General features: G+C 48.6%; 1 non-coding gene across 1 annotated transcript; it reads right to left on the reverse strand.

Moving 5' to 3' along the window:
* Positions 1 to 16,490: 16,490 nt before the first annotated feature.
* Positions 16,491 to 16,677, reverse strand: LOC119978858. Its single transcript, XR_005463584.1, has one exon. It is a non-coding gene; the product is annotated as a U2 spliceosomal RNA (small nuclear RNA).
* Positions 16,678 to 19,772: the final 3,095 nt, after the last annotated feature.

Raw genomic sequence — 19,772 nt, forward strand, 5'->3', positions numbered from 1 at the left:
CTCCATGCAAGGTACCCAGCTGTCCTGCTATAGGTCATCTTCTGTTTTTTTCCCAGAATTCCCAGTTGTACACATACATTTGCACTTAGTAAAGATATGCTTTGATTGTCGACAACGCAAGCAGTCTCAATAATCTGTCACGGTGACAGCACGGTGCCGCAGTAGGTTAGCCCTGTTGCCTCACGGTGCCGAGGTCCCAGGTTTGATTTTTTAATAAATTTAGAGTACCCAATTCACTTTTTCCCATTAAGGGCCAATTTAGCATGGCCAATCCACCTGGTCTGCACATCTTTGGGTTGTGGGGGCGAAACACACGCAAACACGGGGAGAATGTGCAAAGTCCACACGGACAGTGACCCAGAGCCAGGATCGAACCTGGGGCCTCGGCGCCGTGAGGCAGCAGGGCTAACCCACTGCACCACCATACTGCCCTTTTGGAAACATGCTGCTGGGAAATCCTGCCTTCTGTGCTGCCTCTTTTTGCCTCAGCGTTAAGCACTTGAAGAATGCCGTTGGTGGGTTTCCCGCCCCTTCACCCATTTTGGCAGGGCTTTGAGTGGGTGTGGCCAACGCCCTTGGGTCTCTCCAACTAACAGACTCATCCAAAACTCATCTCGACAGGTTACAGCCTGCTTTGGCTCCCAAAGTTCGGCCTGCCGAGCATATTGAACAAAGATGAAAGCAAATTACTGCGGATGTCGGAAACTGAAACAAAAAGGGAAAATACTGGGCAACCTTGGCAGGTCTGCCTGTGTGGAGTCTGCTCGTTCACCCTGTGTCTGCGCGGGTTTCCTCCGGGTGCTCCAGTCTCCTCCCACAAGTCCCTGAAAGACGTGTTAGGTAATTTGGACATTCTGAATTCTCCTCTGTGTACCTGAACAGTGGCGACTAGGGGCTTTTCACAGTAACTTCATTGCAGTGTTAATGTAAGCCTACTTGTGACAATAAAGATTATTATTATTATCTGTGGAGAGAGAAGGGAGCTAACGTTTCGAGTCTGGATGACTCTTTGTCAAAGCTACAGAGAACGGGAAATGGGCTCAGATTTATATTGTTGTGGTGGGGGGGGGGGGTTGTGGAGCAGTGGGGCTGAATGGAGGGCCAGCGGTAGGAGGAGATTGACAAAGATGTCGTGAAAAAATGACAAAGGAAACGTAAATGGTGGTGATCAAGCATATTGAACTGCTTGACCGAATGTTAGGTGCTTGTTTGGTGGTAACCAACTTCCCGTTGTGGATTCTTTTTTTTTAAATAATTTTTATTGGAATTTTTTACAGAAAATATAAAAATATAACAACAAGTAATAATATGCAACAAACTGCCCCATAACACCCACAACTCCCCCCAAACCGTAACAACATATGTATCCCATCCTCCCCAACAAGAGAACTTAACCATAAATTTAAATTAAATAAATCAAATTTAAATAAACTAAACAAACATAGTCATCGTCTCCCCCCCCCCCCCCACCCCACCCCCCCCCCCCCCACCCCCCCCCCGGGTTGCTGCTGCTACTGTCCCAGTACCCTATCGTTGAGCCAGAAAGTCGAGGAAAGGTTGCCACCGTTTAAAGAACCCTTGCACCGATCCTCTCAGGGCGAATTTGACCTTCTCAAGCTTAATGAAGCCCGCCATGCCATTGATCCAGGTCTCCACGCTTGGGGGCCTCGCATCCTTCCATTGTAGCAAAATCCTTCGCCGGGCTACTAGGGACGCAAAGGCCAGCACACCGGCCTCTTTCGCCTCCTGCACTCCCGGCTCTACCCCAACCCCAAAGATCGCGAGTCCCCATCCTGGCTTGACCCTGGATCCCACCACCCTTGACACCGTCCTCGCCACCCCCTTCCAGAACTCCTCCAGTGCCGGGCATGCCCAGAACATATGGGCATGGTTGGCTGGACTCCCCGAGCACCTGGCACACCTATCTTCACCCCCAAAGAACCTACTCATCCTCGTCCCAGTCATGTGGGCCCGGTGCAGCACCTTGAATTGAATGAGGCTAAGCCGCGTACACGAGGAGGAAGAACCCGTTGTGGATTCTGATGACAATGTGGTTGCGAATCAGTTCATCGTTCAATGAACCATACCAGCAAGAACTGGCTAAGCTAAACAGCCTGTGAGAAACAGGTCGACTGATTTCCCTGGGGTTTGGATATCTGATTGAATCACGTCGCTCAATCATGACGTTCTACTATGGGCTGAAATATGTATTGAATACTTTTAGGAAAATCTCAAAGTCTGCAGAGGTCTCTTCTACCCCATGTCTCAAGAAGATATCCTCGCATAAAGGAATGAACTAACCTGGGACTTCTGTTCTTTCACATGTAAACTCGCACTGCTCACTACCTTAGGAAGTGTTTTTTCCACAACTCACAATTCTGGCATCTCCCTGGACTTTCTGTGTTTTCCAACGGACGTGAAAGGGGCAGGGACTGTTGGTTTGGTGCTGACAACACTACTGATTCTCAGTGTGACTCTCATCAAGGTAACTCTTCACACTGTTCCTCTGAAGACATCTTCTTCCAATTCCCTGGTGTGTGTATTCTATTGATGGCCCCAAATCGTTATTAGATTGGTGTCACCACCTCTGCCGCCATATTTTGTGCTTTGCCCTGTGGCCTACTGGGAAGGTATCCCTCTATTTGTGAGTGACTCAACTCTGACTCAGGAAGGTTATTGAAAACTTCTTTACTAACACTATAGACATGATGAGCCATGAGGTAAGTACATCCCATTGTGTGCAGATGATTCCACCCTGTCTACTGAGCCACTCGGACATGATACACATCATGACCTTATTACCATAACTATTAACCCATTCTGCCGCAGTTTCCCTTTTGAGGCAAGGATGAGGAGAATTTTGTTCTCTCAGAAAATTGTTAATCTGTGGATTCCGCTCCCACAGAGAGCAGTGGAGTCAGTCAACATATTCAAAGTTGAGATGGACAGATTTTTGAAGGACTAGGGAATCAAGGGTTATGGGGGTCAGTCAGGAATGCGAAGACAAGGGCAGCACGGTGGGTTAGCCCTGCTGCCTCACGGCGCCGAGGTCCCAGGTTCGATCCCGGCCTTGGGTCACTGTTGGTGTGGCGTTTGCACAGTCTCTCTGTGTCTGCGTGGTTTTTGCCCCCACAAACCCAAAGATGTGCAGGGTTGGTGGATTGGCCATGCTAAATTGCCCCTTAATTGGAAAAAATAAATTGGGTACTCTAATTTTTTTTTAAAGCAATGCGAAGACAAGGCCTCAGCCAGGTCAGCCATGGGCTTGGCGAATGGAAGAGCAGCCTACTTCTACTCCTAGAGCCTGTCTTCCTGCATGCCTTGGAAGCGGGCGGAATTCTCCCGTTCCCTGTTCGATGGCGGCGGGATTCCATCCTCTCGACGCTTGTCAATGGGATTTCCTACTGAAGCTGCCCCACACCGCCAGTAAACCCGTTGGCGGGGGTTACCGCCAGCAAAGTACTTTAGAAGTGCAGTCACCGGTCCGACTATAAGAAACATCTGGCAAAAATCCCTGCTTTGATTAGGATTTAACTGAGATTTCCTCGGGAGAAATGTTGACTGTCTTTTTTTTTTTAAAAAGAAATTTCCCCTGCAGTTATTTTTAACTTGAATTTATTAAACTTGCTAATCTCCAGGTGATCGCAGAGAGGGACCGAATTAATCAATAGCACTTCATAAAAACGGTTCCTAAAGTGAAATTCTTTCTTTTAAGGGCGGTGGGATGGAGTTCACAATATTACCAACCCGTCTCGCTTTGAAACCGGGGTATGTGTGAAATCGCCCCGTGTGTGTGTGTGTGTGTGTGTGTGTGTGGAGTTGTTCCTTTCCAACGCTTGGAGGAAAAGAAATCTAATTAAGCCTGAAAGGGTTTGGTCTCTGGGCCTGCGTGTTGTGAGAGGTGGGAAACAGGGTGCATTGAAGCTCTGCTCGCACTGGTCCTCGGGTTCAGTGAGACAGCGGTTGGGAGCACAGGAGAAACAAGCTCAGACTGTGAGAAACACTCGAGGAAATCAGCCTAAATCAATTAGGGGGCATCAAGCTGACAATTTTAAGATTGCCACGTTGAAGAGGAAAATGGGGAAGAAATAAAAAGGCCCATTCACAAGGCCCCCACAAGGGAAAGATGAAAGGGAACTGTGAGGTTTATTTAATCAGCTCTGCGAGCAGGAACGGGGGCAACCACTTTCTGGGCGAGTAATTCTGCTAAGTGTATTTCATGGTGATCTCGATTTGAATGGACATGGCAGCAGAGAGTGAATGGTTGGTAGGCCACTGACACAGTGCCAAAGCGAATTGTCAAGTTTTAACTTAATCACAAAAAGCAGCAGGTGACAATGATGTTGAACATTTACTCGCTTCTCACAGTCAGAATTCCCAATTCCACAATGATAAGCGGAGATGGGAATGAACGTTATTTGATTTTTCAAGATCATTTCAGGTGGGGGGTGGGGGGAGGGAGACAGAGAGAGAGAGAGAGAGAGAGAGGGCACTTCCATCTTGAGGTGCCCACTCAGCACTTTCAAAAGATTTGAATGAAGAAATGGCCACAGTTTTGGAAGGAATTTTGAATGTATCGAGTGCCTTTCGCATCCTCTGGACATCTGAAAGTGTTTTCACCTCAGTAAACGATAGGCGGGGCCCTTAGTTAACTATGTCCCCTGAAGAAAACAGCACTTCCAACAACGTAGCACTCCCTCATTACCTAACTGATAACAGACTAGATCATGAGCAGAGGTCCTAAACCCTGACGTTAACCAATCTGCAGACTGAGGGCAGTTTGGGTTGGACAATTTGTACACCGACCCTCCAATCTGCACTGTTGCAGGGTCCCAGGTTCGATTCCCGGCTTGGGTCACTGTCTGTGCGGAGTCTGCACGTTCTCCCTGTGTCGGCGTGGGTTTCCTCCGGGTGCTCCAGTTTCCTCCTACAAGTCCTGAAAGACGTGCTTGATTAGGTGAATTGGACATTCTGAATTCTCCCTCAGTGTACTCGAACAGGCGCCGGAATGTGGCGACTAAGGGCTTTTCACAGTAACTTCATTGCAATTTTAATGTAAGCCTACTTGTGACAATAATAAAGATTAAAAGCAAATTACTGCGGATGCTGGAATCTGAAACTAAAAGAGAGAATGCTGGAAAATCTCAGCAGGTGTGGCAGCATCTGTAGGGAGAGAAAAGAACTAACGTTTCAAATCCAGATGACCCATTATCAAAGCTAAAAGACATAGAAAGTGGGAGATATTTATACTGTAGGGTGAGGGAATGAAAGATTAGTCATAGCCACAGAAACCAAGGGAAAGAGTGCTAATAGAACATAGAGCATTACAGCATAGTACAGGCCCTTCGGCCCTCGATGTTGCGCCGACCTGTGAAACCCCTCTAAAGCCCATCTACACTATTCCAATATCATTCATATGTCTATCCAATGACCATTTGAATGCCCTTAGTGTTGGCGAGTCCACTACTGTTGCAGGCAGGACATGCCACGCCTCTACTACTCTCTGAGTAAAGAACCTACCTCTGACATCTGTCCTATATCTATCTCCCCTCAATTTAAAGCTATGTCCCCTCGTGCTAGACATCACCATCCGAGGAAAAGGGCTCTCACTGTCCACCCTATCTAATCCTCTGATCATCTTGTATGCCTCAATTAAGTCACCTCTTAACCTTCTTCTCTCTAATGAAAACAGCCTTAAGTCCCTCAGCCTTTCCTCATAAGATCTTCCCTCCATATCAGGCAACATCCTGGTAAATCTCTTCTGCACCCTTTCCAATGCTTCCACATCCTTCCTATAATGTGTCGACCAGAACTGCACACAATACTCCAAATGCGACCTCACCAGAGTTTTGTACAACTGCAGCATGACCTCATGGCTCCGAAACTCAATCCCTCTACCAATAAAAGCTAACACACCGTATGCCTTCTTAACAACCCTCTCAACCTGGGTGGCAACTTTCAGGGATCTATGTACATGGACACCGAGATCTCTCTGCTCATCCACACTACCAAGAATCTTACCATTAGCCCAGTACTCTGTCTTCCTGTTATTCCTTCCAAAATGAATCACCTCACACTTTTCTGCATTAAACTCCATTTGCCACCTGTCAGCCCAGCTCTGCAGCTTATCTATGTCCCTCTGTAACTTGTAACATCCTTCCGCACTGTCCACAACTCCACCGACTTTAGTGTCATCTGCAAATTTACTCACCCATCCTTCTACGTCCTCCTCCAGGTCATTTATAAAAATGACAAACAACAGTGGCCCCAAAACAGATCCTTGTGGTACACCACTAGTAACTGGACTCCAGGCTGAACATTTCCCATCAACCACCACTCTTTGTCTTCTTCCAGCTAGCCAATTTCTGATTCAAACTGCTAAATCACCCTGAATCCCATGCCTCCGTATTTTCTGCAATAGCCTACCGTGGGGAACCTTATCAAACTGCTTTACTGAAATCCATATACACCACATCAACTGCTTTACCCTCATCCACCTGTTTGGTCACATTCTTAAAGAACTCAATAAGGTTTGTGAGGCACGACCTACCCTTCACAAAACCATGTTGACTATCTCTAATCAAATTATTCCTTTCCAGATGATTATACATCCTATCTCTTATAAACCTTTCCAATACTTTGCCCACAACAGAAGTAAGGCTCACTGGCCTATAGTTACTGGGATTGTCTCTACTCCCCTTCTTGAACAAGGGGACAACATTTGCTATCCTCCAGTCTTCTGGCACTATTCCTGTAGACAAAGATGACTTAAAGATCAAAGCCAAAGGCTCAGCAATCTCCTCCCTAGCTTCCCAGAAAATCCTAGGATAAATCCCATCCGGCCCAGGGGACTTATCTATTTTAACACTTTCCAGAATCGCTCACACCTCCTCCTTTTGAACCTCAAGCCCTTCTAGTCTAGTAACCTGTATCTCAGTATACCCCTCGGCAACATTGTCTTTTTCCTGTGTGAATACTGACGAAAAATATTCATTTAGCACCTCTCCTATCTCCTCGGACTCCATGCACAACTTCCCACTACTGTCCTTGACTGGCCCTACTCTTACCCTAGTCATTCTTTTATTCCTGACATATCTATAGAAAGCTTTAGGGTTATCCTTGATCCTACCTGCCAAAGACTTCTCATGTCCCCTCCTGGCTCTTCTTAGCTCTCTCTTTAGATCCTTCCTAGCTAACTTGTAACTCTCGACCGCCCTAACTGAACCTTCACGTATCATCTTTACATAAGCCTCCTTCTTCCTCTTGACAAGTGTTTCAACTACTTCAGTAAACCACGGTTCCCTTGCTTGACCACTTCCTCCCTGCCTGACAGGTACATACTTATCAAGGACACGCAGTAGCTGTTCCTTGAACATGCTCCACATTTCCATAGTGTCCATCCCCTGCAGTTTTCCTCTCCATCCGATGCATCCTAAGTCTTGCCTCATCGCATCATAATTGCCTTTCCCCCAGCTATAACTCTTGCCTTGCGGTATATACCTATCCCTTTCCGTCACTAAAGTAAACATAATCAAATTGTGGTCACTATCACCAAAGTGCTCACCTATCTCCAAATCTAACACCTGGCCGGGTTCATTACCCAGTACCAAATCCAATACGGCCTCGCCTCTCGTTGGCCTATCTACAAACTGTGTCAGGAAACCCTCCTGCACACATTGGACAAAATGGACCCATCTAAAGTACTCGAACTATAGTGTTTCCAGTCAATATGTGGGAAGTTAAAGTCCCGCATAACAACTACCCTGTTACTTTCGCCTTTTCGGAGGCCTATAGAAAACCCCTAACAGGGTGATTATCTCCTTTCCTGTTTCCTTTCCTGTTTCTAACCTCAGCCCATACTACCTCAGTAGACGAGTCCTCATCGAACGTCCTTTCTGCCACTGTAATACTGTCCTTGACTAACAATGCCACCCCTCCCCCTCTTTTACCACCTTCCCTGAGCTTACTGAAATATCTAAACCCCGGCACCTGCAACAACCATTCCTGTCCCTGCTCTATCCATGTCTCCGAAATGGCCACAACATCGAAGTCCCAGGTACCAACCCATGCCGCAAGTTCACCCACCTTATTCCGGATTGAAGTAGACGCACTTTAAACCACCTTCCTTCCTGCACTCCTGCAACTTTGAAACCTTCCTCATGACCTCACTACTGTACTCTCAACCTCCTGTATACTGGAGCTACAATTCAGGTTCCCAATTCCCTGCTGAACTAGTTTAAACCCTCCCGAAGAGCATTAGCAAATTCCCCCCCCCCACCCAGGATATTGGTACCCCTCTGGTCCAGGTGTAGACCATCCCGTTTGTAGAGGTCCCACCTACCCCAGAATGAGCCCCAATTATCCAGGTATCTGAAACCCTCCCTCCTGCACCATCCCTATAGCCACATGTTCAACTGCTCTCTCTCCCTATTCCTCGTCTCGCTAGCACGTGGCACGGGTAACAACCCAGAGATAATAACTCTGTCTGTCCTAGATCTAAGTTTCCACCCTAGCTCCCTAAATTCCTGCCTTACATCCCTATCCCTTTTCCTACCTATGTCGTTGGTACCTATGTGGACCATGACCTGGGGCTGCCCCCAATGGCAGTCCCCAAAGGGAATAAAAGGTGTGAAAAGCCAAACAGCAGATCAGGGGGTAAGCTGTGACAGATGTAGATGTTGGGGGGGGGCATGGGTGGGAGAAAGAGGAAGGGGAAGCAAAGATAATACAGTCTTTTGAAGTCAACTGGGCAATTTCTAAGACAGCTGCCTGAGCTGAAGAGTTAGGTTAAAATCAGGCCTCAGCTGGACCTGAACCTTTGGCTGTCCAGACACACATGTTTACCAGCTGAGCCAAACTGACACACAAGTGGAAAGGAAGACCCCTGTCATTGCACAGGCTGCACCTCCAATCACCAGCAGGAATATCAGTGGTGCCAGCACCTTCTGATTGTCACTGCTGTAGTAACTGGGAGCTTGGTTTCTCCAGTAGCCTCAAGACGTAACCACCTCAGGGGAGATACTGGCACAGTGGCAATGTCACTGGGCTAGTAATCCAGAGGTCGAGGCAAAGGCTCTGGAGACATGGGTTCAAATCCCACTGTGGTAGCTGATGGGATTTAAATGCAGTTAATTAATAATAAAGATGTTCTCAGTGACTATGTGAACTTTTCCTTTTATAAATTTAGAGTACCCAAATCCTTTTTCCAATTGAGGGGCAATTTAGCATGGTCAGTCTACCTACCCTGCACATCTTTATATTGTGGGGGTGAGACCCACGCAAACACGGGGAGAATGTGAAAATTCCGGTAACAGCCTCCCCGAACAGGCGCTGGAATGTGGCGACTAGGGGCTTTTCACAGTAACTTCACTTGAAGCCTACTCGTGACAATAAGCGATTTTAATTTTTCATTTCATGTGCAAACTCCACATGTACAGTGAGCCGAAGCCGGGATCGAACCCGGGTCCTCGGCGCCGTGAGGCAGCAGTGCTAGCCACTGCACCGCCTGCCACCCCACAGCTTCTTATTCATTAATGTCTGGAGGCTCCAGGGCAGCCTTGGAGGGTTGGCTACAGCCTCGTCTGTGGTGCTCTCCACATTCCAAAAGCCAGTTAACGTGTCGGGCAGTATGTTCACTCCCATTTGGGAATTGGAACTGAGGCAGCCGGGCAAATATTTCCCACTGCCAGCCACCGGCATCCACCTATCCCAGAGCTGTTTCCCTGGGGTTTGCAGCAGCGTTGAAATGGCTAATTGCCGGCAAGTGGTGAGTAGCTTATTAATCATTCAGAGAGTTTCCTTGGAGACGTGACCAACTTTTAGCTCAAATCTTTGAAAAGTGGCTTGGGGGCGCTGTCTCAAAATGGAGGTGCCCCCTCTCGCTCCACTTTACCTCAATTGCAGGCGGCAGCACCCTCAGGCTGGATGGCCTCCTATTGATCCTCCAGCCTCGAGAGCCTGCCTGCCATTCTTAATTGGGCAGTGGGCATGCATTTTGGCCTCTAACTGATCAAGAATCAATGTCTGGTGACTGCTCCTGATGTGGTGTGGTTCGGGCTCACATTTGACCCCGATGTTAAGATCATGACCCAAGTGGAAAATCCTGCCCTCACTGTTCATGATAGAACATGCTGGGCCTGGCTTTTCAGGATGGTGAATTTTCAGGATGCTCGGCGGCCACCCTGCTGAAAGTCGACATATAACTAATCCCCGCCGGCCCCAACAGGCTCGCTATCATTTCATGCTCAACTGAATGTTGATTGGCAGCAGGCGGGACTTCCATCTACCCTTGGAAGGGGGGCCAGCATTGGCGTGCTGTCAGCTAATCAGATTACCTGACAGTTCTCTAGCCCCTCCAGGCACAGCACTACAATGGCCAGAAGAGGTACTGCAGCACAGTGCCTCAGCCCCAGAATCCGGACCACATTTTAGGTAAGTACTGTACGCCTTGGGGGCAGAGAGTAGGGGATGCCCCAGGGGTCAGGAAGGGCGGTGCGGTGGCTATCTTGCAGTTGGCTGGGGTGTGGGCGGGGGCGCGAGGGAGGGCTGTAGCTCCCAGTCTCCGAGTCCCGAAGGGGAGGGTGCCCCAAAAATGAAGGGGCCTTTTGATTGAGCCTCCCCTCACCCTTCCCACCCAAGATGGAAATTAGTTTCCTTTCAGGTTTCCCACCCTGCTCTGACTCATTAACGCCAGACTAAAAATTGAGGCAGGATGGGAAAAGGCGCTTATGTGACCATGAAGTGGCTACTTAAGGCGACATGGTGGCACAGTGGTTAGCCCACCCCACTGGGTTCCCTCCGGCCCCAACTGTCCCATCAGGTGTATGGGCACTCCAGCACAACCTGTCCCATCTTTTCAGTTTCGATAAGTGTGTGTGTGGGGAGTGTATTGTTGAAGCTGCAGCTTGTCAGTCCTGCCAGTGTCCGTCACAGACCCAGTGCATCCCGCACCTTTTTTCATGGGATTTGATGGTGTTCCACACTGGTGCTAACCTCTCACCGGTAGCGGAATCGGTGCAGGTGCAGTGCCAGTTTTCCTGTGGTAACGGTCCACGGATTCTCCATTGGCTTCAACACTTAGTCGCAGAAACGGAGAATCCAACCCCATGAATGTTGCTGGATTATTGCAGAAACTCGGCTTGAGTTAGAGATCTGTCAGCTTTACCTGCTGTGGCCTTTCATGCCCCAGCAACCTGCTCTCAATCATCAGTAAAGTGACGGAATGTGTCATCAACACTGCTATCAAGTGGCACTTGCTTAGCAATAACCTGTTCACTGACACTCAATTTGGGTTCAACCAGGGTCACTCAGGGTCATTACAGCCTTGGTTCAAATATGGACTAAAGAGCTGAATTCCAGAGGTGAGGTGAGAGTGACTGCCCTTGACAACAAGGCAACATTTGACCGAGTGTGGCATCAAGGTGTCCTAGCTAAATTGGAGTAAATGAGAAACAGGCGGAAAACTCTCCACTGGTTGGAGTCATAATTGACATAAAAGAAGATAATCTCAGTTCCACTGCAGGAGTTCCTCACAGACTCCACACAGACAGTAACCCAAGCCGGGAATCGAACCTGGGACCCTGGTGTTGTGAAGCAACTGTTCTAACCACTGTGCTACTTTCTTTGTGTCTTCCTTTTTTATTTCCTTTTCTCTTCACCTCTTTCGTTTCCTCATCCTCTGTTTCTTTTTCTCCTCCCTCTCCCTTTTTGGAAGGGCAGTTGAACCCTACCGATATCCTGCTTCCTTCTATTTTTACCTGCTCGTATCAGCAGATGGCAAGGACGTCCATCTGATAATGTCCTCGGGGTCTGACTGCTATTTTAACAAGTGACCTGATTGGTGAAGCCATTGTGGCTTTCCCACCAGGAGAACCGAGTGGGACGAGGAATCGTTGGCCCAAATGAAATATGTTTTTCTTACCTACCTGCTGAGTATCCTTCCGAGAGAGGCAAAAACAAAGCTCAGAAAAACCCAGGGCCAATAAATAAATAACCCCCTCACCGTGTTTTACAAGAATCCAGAGTGTGGGCACCTCCATACTTTTTTCTCTTTGTGGCAATGAAGAAATATAACGGAAGAGAAATCTGGCGATGAGGATTGAGGCAGGGAAAATCGCTGAGAAAGAAGACTGATAGTGGGACGGCATCGGGAGCAACGGGAGATTCTCAAGAACGGACTCACACACACACACACACACAGGTGTCGGGTGAACCACCGCTGGCAAGGCGAAGGTTTAAAAAAAAAGCTTTTGATGGCAACTATGAGTAAGAAGACCGGCAGTCGGGGAAGATTTGCTTGCGTTGAAGTGAGTGGGGTTTGGGCTGCAGGGACCATGCATGTGGCAAACCTACACGGGCTGCAGAGAACGGGGATTTTGAAGACTGCCAAGAGACGGGTCACTATTCGGGAGGAAAAGCTGAAGTACAGTCAGGCAAAATGGGAAAGAATTCCTAGTTGCTTGTATAGGGGATTACTTGCGCCACACTATCCATTAAAAAAAATTGGAAGGGAGGAAGTGGCGACCTTCGGAGCCAGGATCCACAAATGGCAGGAAAAACAGGCACCGTGGATGCATTTGATGAAGACTATGAGGAAAGATTTCAATTATTTCTCACAGTAGGTCAGACACAGGAGGACCTAAGGGTCGCAACATTTCTCAGCTCAGTAGGATGTAAAACATTTATGCTGCTATCAAATGTAGTTCATCCAGCAAAACCAAGAGGTAAGTCCTATGTAAAATTAATGACATTTCTCTCCTGAACAATTATTGACTGCTGAAAGGTCTTGGTTTCACTGCCACATCCAGCAAGAAGGTGAAAGCATTTTACAGTCCGTAGCATCTTTGAGAAGGTTAGCAAAATATTGCACATTCGGCGCAACACTTGATGACACTCTTCGAGGCAGGCTGGTTCGTGGACTCCGCAGTCAAGCTATTCAGGGAAAACTGCTTCCTGTAAGTGATTTAACCCTGAAAGCTGCTAGTGGATTTTGCCAGATTTGTGGCGTTTGCAGTGAGAAGTTTCACAGATAGGGGCTATAAAATGGATACCACAAGAAACAAGGCTGCAAAGGTGCAACCGTGCTACACAGGTTAGATACTCAGCGGAGCAATGCTGGAGTAAAACAAATCCAGGCAAGAACTGCCAAGAAGGGCCACATTGCCAAGGCAAATAGAGCTCTGAAAATTTCTCCTGCCCCAAGAAGGTGCATTATAGAACATAGAACAGTACAGCACAGAACAGGCCCTTCGGCCCTCAATGTTGTGCCGAGCCATGATCACCCCACTCAAACCCACGTATCCACCCTATACCCGTAACCCAACAACCCCCCCTTAACCTTACTTTTATTAGGACACTACGGGCAATTTAGCATGGCCAATCCACCTAACCCGCACATCTTTGGACTGTGGGAGGAAACCGGAGCACCCGGAGGAAACCCACGCACACAGGGGGAGGACGTGCAGACTCCACACCGACAGTGACCCAGCTGGGAATCGAACCTGGGACCCTGGAGCTGTGAAGCATTTATGCTAACCACCATGCTACCCTGCTGCCCTTAATTATGGTGAAAGGAGAATCAATTGGGGAGATGGCAAAGTTGCCTGTTCATTACTGTCCATGGAGACTTTCCCGCTCTATTTAGCAGAGCACGGTTGCCTAAAGTTAAGCTTATTTGGGAAACAATCAATCAATTAGTGGGTTCAAAGGGCAACTTGCAACAACATCTGATAAAGTACGAGAAGGTATTCGAGGATTCACTAGGCTATGACTGGAGCTGAAGTACACCTAAAGATCAAGCCAGAGAGTACGCGCAAATTTGCCAAAGCTGGAACCGTACCATTCACCATCAGGCCTAAGGTTGAAAAAGAACGAGAAAGATTAGTATAAACAGGAGTCATTGAACCTGTTGCTGCAAGTGATTGGGTAACACCAATAGTTCCTGTATTAAAACAGGATAGCTCCGTGAGATTGTGGTCGTTATAAAACTACCATTACCCCAGTTTGTGCATAGATCATTATCCACTGCCGCTGATTGAAGATTTGTTTGTCTGACTTTCTGGAGGGCAGAAATTCGTTAAAATTTTCAAACTATTTTTCCTTGGACCCATTTTTACCAACTGGCCAACCTTCGGGACCCATGCTGGCCGACCTTCAGGACCCACGCCGGCCGACCTTCGGGACCCACGCCGGCCGCCCTTCGTGACCCACGCTGCCCAACATTTGTAAATTACGCCAGCTGACGTTCGTGACCCACCATTTTCTCTTATCTTTAATGCGAGAGGTGAGCCTGCTTGGGCTTCAGTTACTTGTTTGCTGCTGACAAAATGGAGGATTCAAAATTATGCCCAAAGCACGTGATGTCAGCGTTCAGGGTGCATGACCTGCTCTCTGCCTCGCTTCAGGCAGGAATATTGCATTCAACTTTTTAAAAAAATCTTCTCCTGGGTCAGCGCACTGATGTCAGGAGAAGGCGGTGCTTCTCGCTGGGCTCCACGCATGCGCACTGATGAGCGGGCAATGATGCGCGTTGCGGCCGCAATTTAGCTGGTCGCGGCCGTCATTATTAAAGCCGTTCACAGCTGGCATTGTTAAATGACGGCTGTTGCGCGTGAATTCCCGCGATCGGGAACCCCATGATGGATGGCTCTGTGACCTTCCTGACACCCACACGCAGGTCACGCCCCCCACTTTGAAAATGCCTCCAAGCTGGCCTTGGTTTAACATTTCAACCTCAAGACAGCACCTCCAGTGATGTAGCACCCCCTCCAGTAGTGTAACACCCCCTCCAGTGATGTAGCACCCCCTCCAGTAGTGTAGCACCCCCTCCAGTGGTGTAACACCCCCTCCAGTAGTGTAGCACCCCCTCCAGTAGTGTAGCACCCCCTCCAGTAGTGTAGCACCCCCTCCAGTAGTGTAACACCCCCTCCAGTGATGTAACACCCCCTCCAGTAGTGTAGCACCCCCTCCAGTAGTGTAACACCCCCTCCAGTGATGTAGCACCCCCTCCAGTAGTGTAGCACCCCCTCCAGTGATGTAGCACCCCCTCCAGTAGTGTAACACCCCCTCCAGTGGTGTAACACCCCCTCCAGTAGTGTAACACCCCCTCCAGTGATGTAACACCCCCTCCAGTAGTGTAACACCCCCTCCAGTGGTGTAACACCCCCTCCAGTAGTGTAGCACCCCCTCCAGTGATGTAGCACCCCCTCCAGTAGTGTAACACCCCCTCCAGTGATGTAGCACCCCCTCCAGTAGTGTAGCACCCCCTCCAGTGATGTAGCACCCCCTCCAGTGATGTAGCACCCCCTCCAGTGATGTAGCACCCCCTCCAGTAGTGTAGCACCCCCTCCAGTGATGTAGCACCCCCCCAGTAGTGTAACACCCCCTCCAGTAGTGTAACACCCCCTCCAGTAGTGTAGCACCCCCTCCAGTGATGTAGCACCCCCTCCAGTAGTGTAGCACCCCCTCCAGTGATGTAGCACCCCCTCCAGTGATGCAGCACCCCGTCCAGTGATGTAGCACCCCCTCCAGTGATGTAGCACCCCCTCCAGTAGTGTAGCACCCCCTCCAGTGATGCAGCACCCCCTCCAGTAGTGTAACACCCCCTCCAGTAGTGTAACACCCCCTCCAGTGATGCAGCACCCCCTCCAGTAGTGTAACACCCCCTCCAGTAGTGTAGCATCCCCTCCAGTAGTGTAGCACCCCCTCCAGTAGTGTAACACCCCCTCCAGTAGTGTAGCACCCCGTCAAGTGCTGCATTGGAGCATCAGCCTTGATTTCTGTGTTTGAGTCCTGTGGTGGAACTTGAACCTAGAACATTCTGACACAGAAGCAAGTGTGTTTTTACAACTGTCATTCCAACTCTCTGAGTGTGTGCAAAAGGAAAAGTTGACATCCCCGTCATGCATTGATAAGGGCAGCATGGTAGCATAGTGGTTAGCCCAATTGCTTCACAGCTCCAGGGTCACAGGTTCCTCTGGGTGCTCCGGTTTCCTCCCACAGTCCAACGATGTGCAGGTTAGGTGAATTGGCCATGATAAATTGCCCTTAGTGTCCAAAATTGCCCTTAGTGTTGGGTGGGGTTACTGGGTTATGGGGATGGGGTGGAGGTGTGGGCTTGGGTAGGGTGCTCTTTCCAAGAGCCGTTGCAGAGTCGATGGGCTGAATGGCCTCCTTCTGCACTGTAACGTCTATGATTCTATGAAATTAACAAGTGAGGGTTTATTCAAGCCCAGAAATTACCGTTCGCTGAGCGGCACGGTGGCGCAGTGGTTAGCACTGCGACTATGGCGCTGAGGACCTGGGTTCGAATCTCGGCTCTGGGTCACTGTCCGTATGAAGTTTGCACATTCTTCCTGCATCTGCGTGGGTTTCGCCCCCACAACCCAAAAAGATGTGCCCGGTAGGTGGATTGGCCACGCTAAACTGCCCCTTAATTGGAAGCAAATATAATTGGGTATATATATTGGGTTTGCACATGAACACATTTTTTTAACTTTTTCTGAATTACAGAGGCAGAGCTCAGAGTGTGGACAGGGGCGAACCCCTAATCCAGCTCCTTGCCCGCTCCGAAAACCAATTCAAATTCAAATTGAATCCAATTCATGGTCCCCACAAGAGAGACATACCAGATCTGAGCAGATACTACACTTGATCTTAGCCAAAAGGCCGAGAAGCGATGCACATGAATGCTTGAATGGTCGTTATTTTAATGGTAGCCAGGGCAACTCTAACTCTTTAGGGCGGCACGGTGGTACAGCGGGTAGCACTGCGGTCTCACGGCACCAGGGGCCCAGGTTCAATTCCGGCCTCGGGTGACTGGCTTTATGGAGTTTGCATGTTCTCCCCAAGTGTCTGCGTGGGTTTCCTCCGGGTGCTCCGGTTTCCTCCCACAGACCAAAGATGTGCAGGTTAGGTTAGGTGGACTGGCCATGCTAAATTGCCCTTCGTGTCCAAGGATGTTCAGGTTGGGTGGGTTTACAGGGATTGACCAGGGGAGTGGGTCTGGGTAGGGTGCACTTTCGGAGGGTTGGTGCGGACTCGATGGGCTGAATGGCCTCCTCGTGCACTGTAGGGCTTCTATGAAATGAGCTGAAGGCAGTGTACACTCAAGGGATGAAAGAGGAAACAGAACAGTGAAGTGAAGTGAAAAGCAATAAATATTATTTATGCAGACAGGGGCACCAGCACCTGATTGAGAAAAGATCTTTTGTGTGTTCGGTGATTACGGGGCCTGTATAAATAGTCTACACCTGAAATGTTGATCTGCCTTTTGTCTTTAGAGGAGCTGTGCGTTTCCAGGACTTCCTGTTCTTATTTTTCCCATTCCCATTTGCTTGGAGAACGGTCCCTGTTTTGATTTTATTCACCAGAGGCCCCATCTCCCTTACCCTGGGACTCTGTGCATTTTCCCAGGTCACTGTGAAGTGCGAAACATTTCTGATCTCACACGCACCATGGGGTCTCTGAAGGTGTGAATGACGCTCATTCACACCCACAGAATAAGCGCCCTCAGTGGGGAGCCAGGCTTTCCCTGAGCTCTTCAGTCATCATTGCTGAGAGTGTAATGCAGAAACATCCCCTTATCCCCCCACACTGACAGCCCTGCAAGAGCGGAAGTCCATTAACTTCACTGAGCTTCATTACATTAGGGCCTTCAGGTTTCGCATTGTGCCTACACATGGACAAAGTGATTGAATACTTCGGAAAACTCACAAAGGGATGTGGGCCTACAACTCAATAACGTTGCGAAAATTGATTCTGCCCACTTGAAAATACCCTCATTTGAAACTATTCACTCATAAAATGTCATACAAAGCTCCATTTCAATTCTTGTTCCCCATCTCCATTCCACGTTATGCTGCAATTTAAGGGATCCTTGTGAAATTACTGCATTGTCCAGGCTAAGATGTCACAAATTCCAGAGCTCCAATCACATTAGCATCAGAATTGAAAGAGGAGTCAGCTCAGTGACTCCTCCTGCTCTCAGAGTAGCCTCGTACAGGACAGTGCAGCATTCCTTGCTCCATTTTATGTTGTAATGCTGTGCTACGAAAGGCCTGGATAAAACTGCTGTCCTCTGCTAAAACAAATTGGTTAACGTTAAGGTTCTCTCTTTTAAATAAAACACTCCACAGGAGCGTAGTCAGACACGGAAACAAATAACAAATAAGGTTTTAAAATGGGTGAACATAGAACATACAATGCAGAAGGAGGCCATTCGGCCCATCAAGTCTGTACCGACCCATTTAAGCCCTCACTTCCACCCTATCCCCGTAACCCAATAACCCCTCCTAACCTTTTTGGACGCTAAGGGCAATTTATCATGGCCAATCCACCTAACCTGCACGTCTTTGGACTGTGGGAGGAAACCCACGCAGACATGGGGAGAACGTGCAGACTCCGCACTGACAGTGACCCAGCGGGGAATCGAACCTGGGACCCTGGCGCTGTGAAGCCACAGTGTTAACCACTTGTGCTACCGTGTTGCCCAAAATGTTTAAATGGATGATTAAATGTCTAAAATAAAGGCTTGCATTTATATAGTGGTTTTGTGCCCACCGCATGTCTTTTGCTTTACACCCAATGAAATACTTTTGAAGTGTAGCCACTGTTGTAATGTAGGAAGCACGGCAGCCAATATGTGCACAGCAAGATCCCACAATAGCAATGTGATGATGACCAGATAATATGTTTTTTTTTCACAATGTTAAATGAGGTAGAAATATTGGGCAGGACACTGGGGATAACCCCCCCTGCTCTCCTTCAGAGTAGTGCCATGGGATCTCTTATACCCACCCAAACGCGCATGTGGGATCTCGGTTTAACGTCTCGTCAAAAAGCCAGCACCTGGGCAGCACGGTGGCGCAGTGGTTAGCACTGCTGCCACACGGCGCTGAGGTTCCAGGTTCGATCCCGGCTCTGGGTCACTGTCCGTGTGGAGTTTGCACATTCTCCCAGTGTTTGCGTGGGTTTCACCCCCACATCCCAAAAATGTGCACGGAAGGTGGATTGGCCACGCTAAATTACCACTTAATTGTAAAAAATGAATTGGGTATTCAAAATTTATTTTTTAAAAAGTCAGCACCTGCGCAACACTGTAGGGACAGTCTGATTTTTGGGGGCTCCAGCTCTGGAGTGGGGCCTGAAAGCAAGTGTGTGACCAACTGGTAAACAGTTGACGCTCCAAAGGAGGTTTTAACAATCATCTTAAAGGAGGAAAGTGCGGTTAGAGAGCGGCCCCTTGAGCATTCATGGGTTCCTTCAGTCCAGCACTGGTCATTGTATCTTCCGGCCTTCAGCTCAGGCCTTAGAGCAGATGGCGTTTCCATGTGCCTGCTGCCCTTGTCCTTCTCGGTGTTATGTCGGTGGTGATAGAATTGGGAAGCTCTGTCCAGGAAACAGGTGGAACATAACATTCAAACCTTACCTTTGTCTATTTCTGTAAATCGTTGCAACTTCTTTCAGGAGGCGTGTGAGATCCACTGAGCAGTTCGTAGACAGATTATCAGAAACCAACGGCAACGCTCATTGGCCCCAGAGCATATTTCCAATTATTGATCCTCAGCAATCCTCACTCGTCATTCTGATTTGGAAATATATCGCCGTTCCTTCACTGTCGTTGGGTCAAAATCCTGGAATCCCCTCCCTAACAGCACTGTGGGTGTACCTACACCTCAGGGACTGCAGTGGTTCAGGAAGGCTGCACACCACCATCTTCTGAAGGGCAACTGGGAATGGGCAATAAACTCTGGCCCTAAACAATGATGCCCACA

The sequence above is a fragment of the Scyliorhinus canicula genome, chromosome 1 (assembly GCF_902713615.1).
Source record: "Scyliorhinus canicula chromosome 1, sScyCan1.1, whole genome shotgun sequence".
NCBI lineage: Eukaryota > Metazoa > Chordata > Chondrichthyes > Carcharhiniformes > Scyliorhinidae > Scyliorhinus > Scyliorhinus canicula.